This window comes from Heterodontus francisci, chromosome 1 (assembly GCF_036365525.1).
Source record: "Heterodontus francisci isolate sHetFra1 chromosome 1, sHetFra1.hap1, whole genome shotgun sequence".
Classification (NCBI taxonomy): Eukaryota; Metazoa; Chordata; class Chondrichthyes; order Heterodontiformes; family Heterodontidae; genus Heterodontus; species Heterodontus francisci.
In genome coordinates, this window is record NC_090371.1 from 9,785,167 (window position 1) to 9,797,436 (window position 12,270).

Here is a 12,270-nt window from a genome sequence, read left to right on the forward strand (position 1 = left end):
TGTAGAGGAAAGGATAGCGAAGATGATTCTCGACAGGAGCGAGAGTAACAGGGTAGTGGTTATGGGGGACTTTAACTTTCCAAATATTGACTGGAAATACTATAGTTCGAGTACTTTAGATGGGTCTGTTTTTGTCCAGTGTGTGCAGGAGGGTTTTCTGACACAGTATGTGGACAGGCCAACCAGGGGCGATGCCACATTGGATTTGGTACTGGGTAATGAACCCGGCCAGGTGTTAGATTTAGATGTAGGTGAGCACTTTGGCGATAGTGATCACAATTCGGTTAGGTTTACCTTAGCGATGCGCAGGGAGAGGTATATACCGCAGGGCAAGAATTATAGCTGGGGGAAAGGAAATTATGACGCGATTAGGCAAGATTTAGGATGTGTAGGATGGGGAAGGAAACTGCAGGGGATGGGCACAAACGAAATGTGGAGCTTATTCAAGGAGCAGCTAATGCGTGTCCTTGATAAGTATGTACCTGTCAGGCAGGGAGGAAGTTGTCGAGCGAGGGAGCCGTGGTTTACTCAAGAAGTTGAAGCGCTTGTCAAGAGGAAGAGGGCGGCTTATGTTAGGATGAGACGTGAAGGCTCAGTTAGGGCGCTTGAGAGTTACAAGCTAGCCAGGAAGGATCTAAAGGGAGGGCTAAGAAGAGCAAGGAGAGGGCATGAGAAGTCATTGGCGGATAGGATCAAAGAAAACCCTAAGGCTTTCTATAGGTATATCAGGAATAAAAGAATGATAAGAGTTAGAACAGGGCCAATCAAGGATAGTAGTGGGAAGTTGTGTGCGGAATCAGAGGAGATAGGGGAAGCGTTAAATGAATATTTTTCGTCAGTATTTACAGTAGAGAAAGAAAATGTTGCCGAGGAGATTACTGAGATACAGCCTACTAGGCTAGATGGGATTGAGATTCACAAGGAGGAGGTGTTAGCAATTTTGGAAAGAGTGAAAATAGATAAGTCCCCTGGGCCAGATGGGATTTATCCTAGGATTCTCTGGGAAGCCAGGGAGGAGATTGCAGAGCCGTTGTTGTTGATCTTTATGTCGTCATTGTCGACAGGAGTAGTGCCGGAGGACTGGAGGATAGCAAATGTTGTCCCCTTGTTCAAGAAGGGGAGTAGAGACAGCCCTGGTAATTATAGACCTGTGAGCCTTATTTCGGTTGTGGGTAAAATGTTGGAAAAGGTTATAAGAGATAGGATTTATAATCATCTTGAAAAGAATAAGTTCATTTGCGATAGTCAGCACAGTTTTGTGAAAGGTAGGTTGTGCCTCACAAACCTTATTGAGTTTTTCGAGAAGGTGACCAAACAGGTGGATGAGGGTAAAGCCGTGGATGTGGTGTATATGGATTTCAGTAAGGCGTTTGATAAGGTTCCCCACGGTAGGCTATTGCAGAAAATACAGAAGTATGGGGTTGAAGGTGATTTAGAGCTTTGGATCAGAAATTGGCTAGCTGAAAGGAGACAGAGGGTGGTGGTTGATGGCAAATGTTCATCCTGGAGTTTAGTTACTCGTGGTGTACCGCAAGGTTCTGTTTTGGGGCCACTGCTGTTTGTCATTTTTATAAATGACCTGGATGAGGGTGTAGAAGGGTGGGTTAGTAAATTTGCGGATGACACGAAGGTCGGTGGAGTTGTGGATAGTGTCGAAGGGTGTTGTAGGGTACAGAGGGACATAGATAGGCTGCAGAGCTGGGCTGAGAGATGGCAAATGGAGTTTAATGCGGAGAAGTGTGAGGTGATTCACTTTGGAAGGAGTAACAGCAATGCAGAGTACTGGGCTAATGGGAAGATTCTTGGTAGTGTAGATGAGCAGAGAGATCTTGGTGTCCAGGTACATAAATCCCTGAAAGTTGCTACCCAGGTTAATAGGGCTGTTAAGAAGGCATATGGTGTGTTAGCTTTTATTAGTAGGGGGATCGAGTTTCGGAGCCACGAGGTCATGATGCAGCTGTACAAAACTCTGGTGAGGCCGCACCTTGAGTATTGCGTGCAGTTCTGGTCACCGCATTATAGAAAGGATGTGGAAGCTTTGGAAAGGGTGCAGAGGAGATTTACTAGGATGTTGCCTGGTATGGAAGGAATGTCTTACGAGGAAAGGCTGAGGGACTTGGGGTTGTTTTCTTTAGAGAGAAGGAGGAGGAGAGGTGACTTAATAGAGACATACAAGATAATCAGAGGGTTAGATAGGGTGAATAGTGAGAGTCTTTTTCCTCGGATGATGATGGCAAACACGAGGGGACATAGCTTTAAGTTGAGGGGTGAAAGATATAGGACAGATGTCAGAGGTAGTTTCTTTACGCAGAGAGTAGTAGGGGCGTGGAACGCCCTGCCTGCAACAGTAGTAGACTCGCCAACTTTAAGGGCATTTAAGTGGTCATTGGATAGACATATGGATGAAAATGGAATAGTGTAGGTCAGATGGTCGGCGCAACATCGAGGGCCGAAGGGCCTGTACTGCGCTGTAATGTTCTAATGTTCTAATGTTCTAAAAAAAGTCAAACGGGAAAGGTAGCCAAACCATGGCTTACAAGGGAAATTAGAGATAGCATTAGATCCAAGGAAGAGGCATATAGATTCGCCAGAAAAAGCAACAAACCTGAGGATTGGGAGCAGTTTAGAATTCAGCAAAGGAGGACCAAGGGATTGATTAAGAAGGGGAAAATAGAGTACGAGAGCAAGCTTGCAGGGAACATAAAAACTGACTGTAAAAGTTTCTATAGGTTTGTGAAGAGAAAAGGATTGGTGAAGACAAATGTAGGTCCCTTACAGTCAGAAACAGGGGAATTTATTATGGGGAACAAAGAAATGGCTGACCAACTAAATGCATATTTTGGTTCTGTCTTCACAAAGGAGGACACAAATATCATACCAGAAATGTTGGGCTTAGTGAGAAAGAGGAATTGAAGGAAATCAGTATTCGTAGAGAAATGGTGTTGGGAAATTGATGGGATTGAAGGCCGATAAATCCCCAGGGCCTGATAATCTACATCCCAGAATACTTAAGGAAGTGGCCCTAGAAATAGTGGATGCATTGGTGGTCATCTTCCAAGATTCTATAGACTCTGGAACAGTTCCTACAGGATTGGAGGGTAGCTAATGTAACCCCACTATTTAAAAAGGGAGGTAGAGAGAAAGCAGGGAATTATAGACCAGTCAGCCTGATGTCGGTACTGGGGAAAATTCTGGAGTCCATTATCAAAGATTTATAGCAGAGCACTTGGAGAACAGTGGTAGAATCGGACAGAGTCAACATGGATTTACGAAAGGGAAATCATGCTTGACAAATCTACTCGAATTCTTTGAGGATGTAACTAGTAGAGTTGGTGAGGGGGAGCCAGTGGATGTGGTTTATTTGGACTTTCAGAAGGCTTTTGACAAAGTCCCACATAAGAGATTAGCATGTTAAATTAAAGCTCATGGGATCGGGAGTAGTGTATTACGATGGATAGAAAATTGGTTGGCGGACAGAAAACAAAGAGTAGGGATAAATGGGTCTTTTTCCGAATGGCAGGCAGTGACTAGTGGGGTACCGCAGGGATCGGTGCTAGGACCCCAGCTATTCACAATATACATTCATGATTTAGATGAGGGAACTAAATGTAATATCTCCAAATTGTAGATGACACAAAACTGGGTGCGAGAGTAAGTTGTGAGGAGGATGCAGAGAGGCTTCAGGGTGATTTGGACAAGTTGAGTGAGTGGGTTAATGCATGGCAGATGCAGTATAATGTGGATAAATGTGAGGTTATCCACTTTGGTAGCAAAAACAGGAAGGCAGATTATTATCTGAACGACTATAAACTGAGAGAGGGGAATATGCAACGAGACCTGGGTGTTCTCATACACCAGTCACTGAAGGTAAGCATGCAGGTCCAACAGGCGGTAAAAAAGTCAAATGGTATGTTGGCCTTCATAGCGAGTGGATTCGAGTATAGGAGCAGGGATGTCTTGCTGCAATTATACAGGGCCTTGGTGAGGCCACACCTGGAATATTGTGTGCAGTTTTGGTCTCCTTATCTGAGGAAGGATGTTCTTGCTATAGAGGGAGTGCAGTGAAGGTTTACCAGACTGATTCCTGGGATGGTGGGACTGACGTATGAGGAGAGATTGAGTCGGTTAGGATTATATTCACTGGAGTTCAGAAGAGTGAGGGGGATCTCATAGAAACCTATAACATTCTAACAGGATTTGAAAGGGTAGATGCAGGAAAGATGTTCCCGATGGTGGGGGAGTCCAGAACCAGGGGTCATAGTCTAAGGATACAGGGTAAACCTTTCAGGACTGAGATGAAGAGAAATTTCTTCACCCAGAGAGTGGTGAGCCTGTGGAATTCACTACCACAGAAAGCAGTTGAGGCCAAAACATTGTATGCTTTCAAGAAGGAGTTAGATATAGCTCTTGGGTCTAAAGGGATCAAAGGGTATGGGGTGAAAGGGGGAGCAGGTTACTGAGTTGGATGATCAGCCATGATCATAATGAATGGCGCAGCAGGCTCGAAGGGCCGAATGGCCTACTCCTGCTCCTATTTTCTATGTTGTATGTTTCAAAGATCGATGCACATGTGCCCCCAGGACCTTCTGTTCCTGCACACTCTTCAGAACTGTGCCATTAAGTCTTTATTGCCTCTCCCTATTCCTTCTGCCAAAATGCAACACCTCACACTTCTCTCTGTTAAATTCCATCTGCCACTTGTCTGCCTATTCTAGCCTATTTATGTCCTGTTGCAGTCAATTGGTATCTTGAATAAGGGTGTCATATTTGCCACTCTCCAATCCTCTGGCACCTCTTACGTATCCAGGGAAAATTGGAGGATTATGGCAAGCCCTTCCGCTATTTCTATCCTTTCGCAACCTGAGATGTAAGCCATCTGGGCCAGGGGACTTATCTACCCTAAGCACAGCCAACCTTTCCAGTACATCAATTTTCACTCCATCCATTACCTCTACCATCTCAGCTTCTACCGATATTTTGTCAGCATCCTCTTAGTAAACACTGTTACAAAGTACACGTTAAGTATTCTTGCCTTGTCCTGCACCTCTAAGCATATATCACCCTCCTTGTCCCAATAGACCCCACTCCACCTCTTACTACCCACTTACTATTTACATGCCAGTAGAAGATTCTTGGGTTCCCTTTTATGTTAATTGCTATTCTATTCTCATAATTCTTTCTTTGCCAGACATATTTTCCTCTTCACTTCTCCTCTCAACTTATTGTATTTGGCCTGGTTCTCACTTGAGGAATTCACCTGACATGCATCATACACCATCTTTTTTGTTTCATCATATTCTCCATCTCCCACGTCATCCAAGGAGCCCTGGCCTTGGTTCCCTTACCTTTCCCCCTTGTTGGAATATACCTAGTCTGTACCTGAAATATCTCCTCCTTAAAGATCACTCATTGTTCTGTTACCGTTTTTCCTGTTGATCTTTGTTTTCATTTTACCCTGGCTAGAACAGCTGTCATCCCTTTGAAGTTAGCCCTCTTCCAATTTAGAAGTTCTACCTTAGATTGTTCCTTGCTGTTCTCCTTTGCGAATCTAAACTTTATGATACAATGATCACTCTTATCCCTTGTTCCCCCACAGACACTTGTCCCACCATCAGATCAAGCAATGCCTCCTTTCCAGTTGGGCTGAGAACATACTGATCGGGGAAGTTCTCCTCAACACATTTCAGAAATTCCTCCCCCTCCTTACCCTTTACTTTAACATTATCCCAATCAATATTTGGGTAATTAATGTCCCCCAATATCACCACTCTGTAGTTCTTACACATCTCTGTGACTTCTCTGCAGATTTCTCTCTATCACTATTTGGAGGCCTATAGAAATGTTCTAGAATTTTGACCCAGTGACAGTGAACAAACAGCGATGTGGTTCCAAGTCAGGATGGTGTGCGATTTGGAGGGGATTTGAAGGTGGTGGTTTTCCCATGTATCTGTGGCAATGGTTCTTCTATGTGGTAGAGGTTGCGGGTTTGGAAGGTGCTGTCAAAGGAGCCTTGGTGAGTTACTGCAGTGCTTCTTGTAGGTAGCATTGAATGTTAAGAGGAGTTGGTTAGAGTCTCTCTTGTTGGAGATTATCATTGCCTGGCACCTATGTTGCGCAAATGTTGCCACTAATCTGTCCAAGCCTGAATGTTGTCCAGGTCTTGCTGCATGTGGACATGGACTACTTCAGTACCTGAGGAGTTTTGAATGGTACTGACCATTTTGCAATCATCAGCGAACATCCTCACTTCTGACTTGATGTTGGAGGGAAGATCATTGATGAAACAGCTGAATCAGGTTGGGTCTAGGACACAACACTGAGAAACTCCTGCAGTGATGGCCTGGGGCTGAGATAATTGATATTCAAAATATATTCATTCATGGGATGTGGGCGTCACTGGCCAGGCCAGCATTTATTGTACATCCCAAATTGCCCTTGAGAAGGTGGTGGTGAGCTGCCTTCTTGAACCGCTGCAGTCCACGTGGGGAAGGTACACCCATAGTGCTGTTAGGAAGGGAGTTCCAGGATTTTGACCCAGCGACAGTGAAGGAACGGTGATATAATTCCAAGTCAGGATGGTGTGTGGATTGGAGGGGAACTTGCAGGTGGTGGTGTTCCTATGCATTTTCTGCCCTTGTCCTTCTCGTTGGTAGAGGTCGTGGATTTGGAAGGTGCTGTCTAAGGAGCCTTGATGCGTTGCTGCAGTGCATCTTGTAGATGGTACACACTGCTGCCACTGTGCGTCAGTAGTGGAGGGAGTGAATGTTTGTAGATGGGGTGCCAATCAAGCGGGCTGCTTTGTCCTGGATGGCCAGTCATAGAATTATACAGCACAGAAACTGGCCCTTCAACCCATCATGTCTGTGCTAGCCATACAGCACCCAACTATTCTAATCCCATGTTCCTGCACTTGGCCCGTAGCCTTGTACGCTATGGCGTTTCAAGTGGTCATCTAAATACTTCTTAAATGTTATGAGAGTTCCTGCCTCCACCACCTCTTCAGGCAGTGCGTTCCAGATTCCAACCACCCTCTGGGTGAAAAAATGTTTCCTCAAATCTCCCCTAAACCTCCTGCCCCTTACCATAAATCTATGCCCCCTGGTTCTTGACCCCTCCGCTAAGAGGAAAAGTTTTCTCCTTTCTAACCTATCAATGCCCCTCATAATCTTGTACACCTCAATCAGGTCCCCCCTCAGCCTTCTCTGCTGGAAGGAAAACAACCCTAGCCTATCCAGTCTCTCTCCATTGCTGAAATGCTCCAGCCCAGGCAACATCCTGGTGAATCCCGTCTGCACCCTCTCCAGTGCAATCACATCCTTCCTATAGTGTGGTGACCAGAACTGTACACAGTACTCCAGCTGTGGCCTAACTAGCGTTTTATACAGCGCCATCATAGCCTCCCTGCTCTTATATTCTATGCCTCGGCTAATAAAGGCACGTATCCCATATGCCTTCCTAACCACCTTATCTACCTGTGCTGCTGCCTTCCGTGATCTATGGACAAGTACACCAAGGTCCCTCTGACCCTCTGGACTTCCTAGGGTCCTACCATCCGTTGTATATTCCTTTGCCTTGTTAGTCCTCCCAAAATGCATTACTTCACACTTTTCAGGATTAAATTCCATTTGCCACTGCTCCGCCCATCTTACCAGCCCATCTATATCTCCCTGTAATCTAAGGATTTCCTCCTCACTATTTACAACACCACCAATTTTCATGTCATCTGCAAACTTACTGATCATACCTCCTATATTCACATCTAAATCATTGATGTACACTACAAACAGCAAGGGCCCAGCATCAATCCCTGTGGTAAACCACAGGCTTCCAATCGCAAAAACAGTCCTCGACCATTACCCTCTGCCTCCTGCCACTAAGCCAATTTTGGATCCAATTTGCCAAATTGCCCTGGATCCCATGGGCTCTTACCTTCTTAACCAATCCGCCATGTGGGACCTTATCAAAAGCCTTACTGAAATCCATGTAGACGACATCAACTGCTTTACCCTCATCTCCACATCAAGTCACCGCCTCGAAAAATTCAATCAAGTTAGTTAGACACGATCTCCCCCTGACAAAGCCATGCTGACTATCCCTGATTAATCCCTGCCTCTCCAAGTGGAAGATTTGACAATTTGTGTCAGAGCCCCTGTTATCTCCTCCCTTGCCTCACATAACAGCCTGGGATACATCTCATCTGGGCCTGAGGATTTATCCACTTTTAAGCCCGCTAAAACAGCTAATATTTCCTCCCTTTCAATGCTAAGTATATCACAATCCCCCTCCCTGATCTCTACACCTACATTGTCCTTCTCCATAGTGAACACCGATGAAAAGTAATCATTTAAAACCTCACCTATGTCTTCCTGCTCCACACACAGATTGCCACGTTGGTCCCTAATGGGCCCTATTCTTTCCCTGGTTATCCTCTTACCCTTAATATACTTATAAAATGCCATGGGATTTTCCTTTATCTTGCCCTCCAGTGTTTTTTCATGCCCCCTGTTCGCTCTCCTAATTACATTTTTAAGTGCCACCCTACACTTTCTATACTCATCAAGTGCCTCCGCTGTTTTCAGCGCTTAGGAACTGCCGTAAGCCTCCTTTTTTTTCCTGATCCAATGCTGTATATCCCTTGACATCCAGGGTTCCCTGGGCTTGTTAGTCCTACCCTTCACCTTAACGGGTACATGGTGACGAGCTTCTTGAGTGTTGTTTGAGCTGCACCCATCCAGACCAGTGGAGATTATTCCATCACACTCCCGACTTGTGCCTTGTAGATGGTGGACAGGCTTTGGGGAGTTGGGAGGTGAGTTACTCGCCGCAGGATTCCTAGACTCTGACCTGCTCTTGTAGCCACGGTATTTATATGGCTACTCCAGTTCAGTTTCTGGTCAATGGTAGTCCCTAGGATGTTGATCGTGGGGGATTCAGCGATGGTAATGCTGTTGAATGTCAAGGGGAGATGGTTAGATTCTCTCTTGTTGGAGATCGTCATTGCCTGGCACTTGTGTGGTGCGAATGTTACTTGCCACTTATCAGTTAAAGCCTGGATATTGTCCAGGTCTTGCTGCATTTCTACACAGACTGCTTCACTATCTGAGGAGGTCATTGATGAAGCAGCTGACGATGGTTGGGCCTAGGACACTACCCTGAGGATCTCCTGCAGTGATGTCCTGGAGCTGAGATGATTGACCTCCAACAACCACAACCATCTTCCTATGTGCTAGGTATGACTCCAACCAACAGAAAGTTTTGTACCTGATTCCCACTGACTCCAGTTTTGCTAGGGCTCCTTGATGCCATACTCGGTCAGATGCTGCCTTGATGTCAACGGCAGTCACTCTCACCTCACCTCTTGAGTTCAGCTCTTTTATCCATATGTGGATCAAAATTGGGATGAGGTCAGGAGCTGAGTGATCCTAGTGGAACATGAACTGAGCATTGTTCAGAAGGTTATTGGTGAGTAGGTGTTGTTTGATGGCGCCTTCCATCACTTCAGCTATTGATTGCGAGGTGGCTCAGAAGACAGCAATTGGGTAGGTTAGATTAGTCCTGCTTTTTGTGGATAGATGGTACCTGGGCAATCTTTGCCAGTTAGATGCCAGTGTTGTAGCTGTACTGGAACAGCTTGGCAGGTCTTCAGCATGATCGGTGCGATGTTATTAGGGCCCATAGCCTTTGTCAGCTCTGGTGAACTCAAAGTCATGTGGAGTGAATCGAATTGGATGGCTGCTGACGTTTAGGAAGAAGGGATCATGGGATGAAGACAGCTCAAAGTCTTATTTTATATGAAAAACATTCTCGGTGTCAGGAAAATAACATTCCTTTAAAAAGAGTTTTTATTATTTTTATTAATAGAAACTTACATAGAAAATTTAAACAATGAATATTGACCAAGTGCCTGTACTGCCATTGCTCCCCGCCCACTGTGATCTACTGCATGCTGGGATAGGACAGGTAGTCACCAGGCCCAGCCACTAGGTGGCACTGTCGGGCCGCTCACTCTCCTGTGTGCTGATTGGTACAAATAGGTCCAATTGCACTAATCACTGTGCTCACGTTGAACACACCTCAGTGTTGAGAGGCTGGCTTCATATAAGGAGGCACCACGGAGATAATGAGCAAAGGCTACCTCAAGCCCACTCCTTCCACTATCCTGTCATGACAACTTGAGTCATGGCTTTCCCCGAACCAATATGGCTTCCCTCTTCCCTAATTCCCCAGGAATCAAACAGTTCCAAATTCTGTCTCTTCATCTCAGTCTCAAAGCTGTCAACTCCTCTCCTTATCAAAGCAATAGTCAATCCCAGAATCCACTTCCTCTGCTGCGAGACTCTTCCGCACTCTACTGCATTCTGAAAGATCCGAAACCTTATCTCGCTGGAGGTTTTTCAGATTTGTAACTTTGTCCTGAGTATTATTCAGTTGCCAGTTTAATGTTAAGCCACTTGCCAGTTGGTTTATAGCTGACAACGGTCTGCAGTAAGCCAGTGGTTCTAGTACTGGACTAACAATCCAGAGACTGGGAGTTTCTACTCCATCATGACAAACGGGGAAACAGAGTTCAGTAAATCTGGTAATTTGTGACACCAGGAGAATTGAAACTATTCAGATTGTTATGAAAACGCAACTGGTTCAATCAAGTCCCTCTGGGAAGGTTTCCTCCTAGTCTGGCTTACATGTGACTCTAGTCCCACACTGTGTGGTTGTCTCTGAATGGTGAGTAGGGCAACTTGGGATGGACAATAAATGTGGTCTTGCTAGTGTCACCCCATCCCCAGATCAAAAAACACCCAGCAAAGACATGGAGACTCACCTATTCCACTAATCCACACAGTGTTTGGCTCTTGTGTCAATCCTGGGCACTTCCTATTGTTTACTTAGATATTGGACAGCGAACGAACGAAAGCTAAAAATTCAAGGAGCAGTGCTCCCTGCCTTTGACCTGACCAAGGTTTGTGGGGTCCCTATATTCCCTTCCTTGATATCCCTCAACCCTTTCCATGATATCCCTCAATCCCTTCCTCGATATCTCTCAATTCCTCCTCTCATTATCTCTCCTCTCAATATCCCTCAACCCTTCTTCTCGATATCCTTTGATCATTTCCTTCTATTTCCTTGAACCAGGTCCATCTCTTGACTCGCCTTCTTATACCTGATCTCCTGTTCTTAAACTTGCATTTGAGGGGCTTGGAACCCGTCTGGACGGTCTTTGGGCTCTGAAGCCGTCTGGACAGTCTGCGGGGCTCGAAACCCGTCTGGATGGTCTGTGGGGCTCTGAACCTGTCTGGACAGTCTGCAACTCGGTTAAAATATATAAAAATAAACAGTTTCATTTTACATAAATATATATATAATAGAAAGACAAGGGCAGCAAATGCATGGGAACACCACCACCTGCAAGTTCCCCTCCAAGCCACACACCATCCTGACTTGGAACTATATCGCCGTTCCTTCACTGTCGCTGGGTCAAAATCCTGGAACTCCCTTCCTAACAGCACTGTGGGTGTACCTACCCCACATGGACTGCAGCGGTTCAAGAAGGCAGCTCACCACCACCTTCTCAAGGGCAATTAGGGATGGGCAATAAATGCTGGCCTAGCCAGCGACACCCATATCCCGTAAATGAATTTAAAAAATCTTTAAATTCAAAGTCTATTTCTCTAGGAATCCTATCTTTTTCAGTTTGAGGAACCGGGTCAGAATGAGCGTAAAAATACTCTCCTGCCTCAGTCCCCCAGTCTGTGTCGGACTGCTTACAGTGGGTGAGCAGTTACAGTGAGGTCCATTCAGTGATCTACCTGCTAGCCTGCTCTCTGGTAACACATTGCTCCAACAAGACTTCAGTCTGCTATGAAAATCGCTCACAGTATCTAAGGAAACCCGTAATGCCTTTTTATAACAGAGCTGTTTGCTAAAGTTTCCACTTCCCCCACTCGAAATATTCTCCCTTCTCCAACCCAATGGTGATGATAAACTGTAGCCTTTTGCGGTCATCTGTTCTGACCAGCAGTTCCCATTCTCACACTGGACACTGCATTGCGTGGAACCGTTAGTAAGAAACGCAATGGCTGTTCACCTCTCACTGCCCGATACAGAATCAACACACGGGGGACAGTGTAGAGGGAGCTTTACTCTGTATCTAATCCTGAGTTGTACCAGTCCTGGGAGTGTTTGATGGGGACAGTGTAGAGGGAGCTTTAGATTTATTAGATTTAGATTTAGAGATACAGCACTGAAACAGGCCTTCGGCCCACCGAGTCTGTG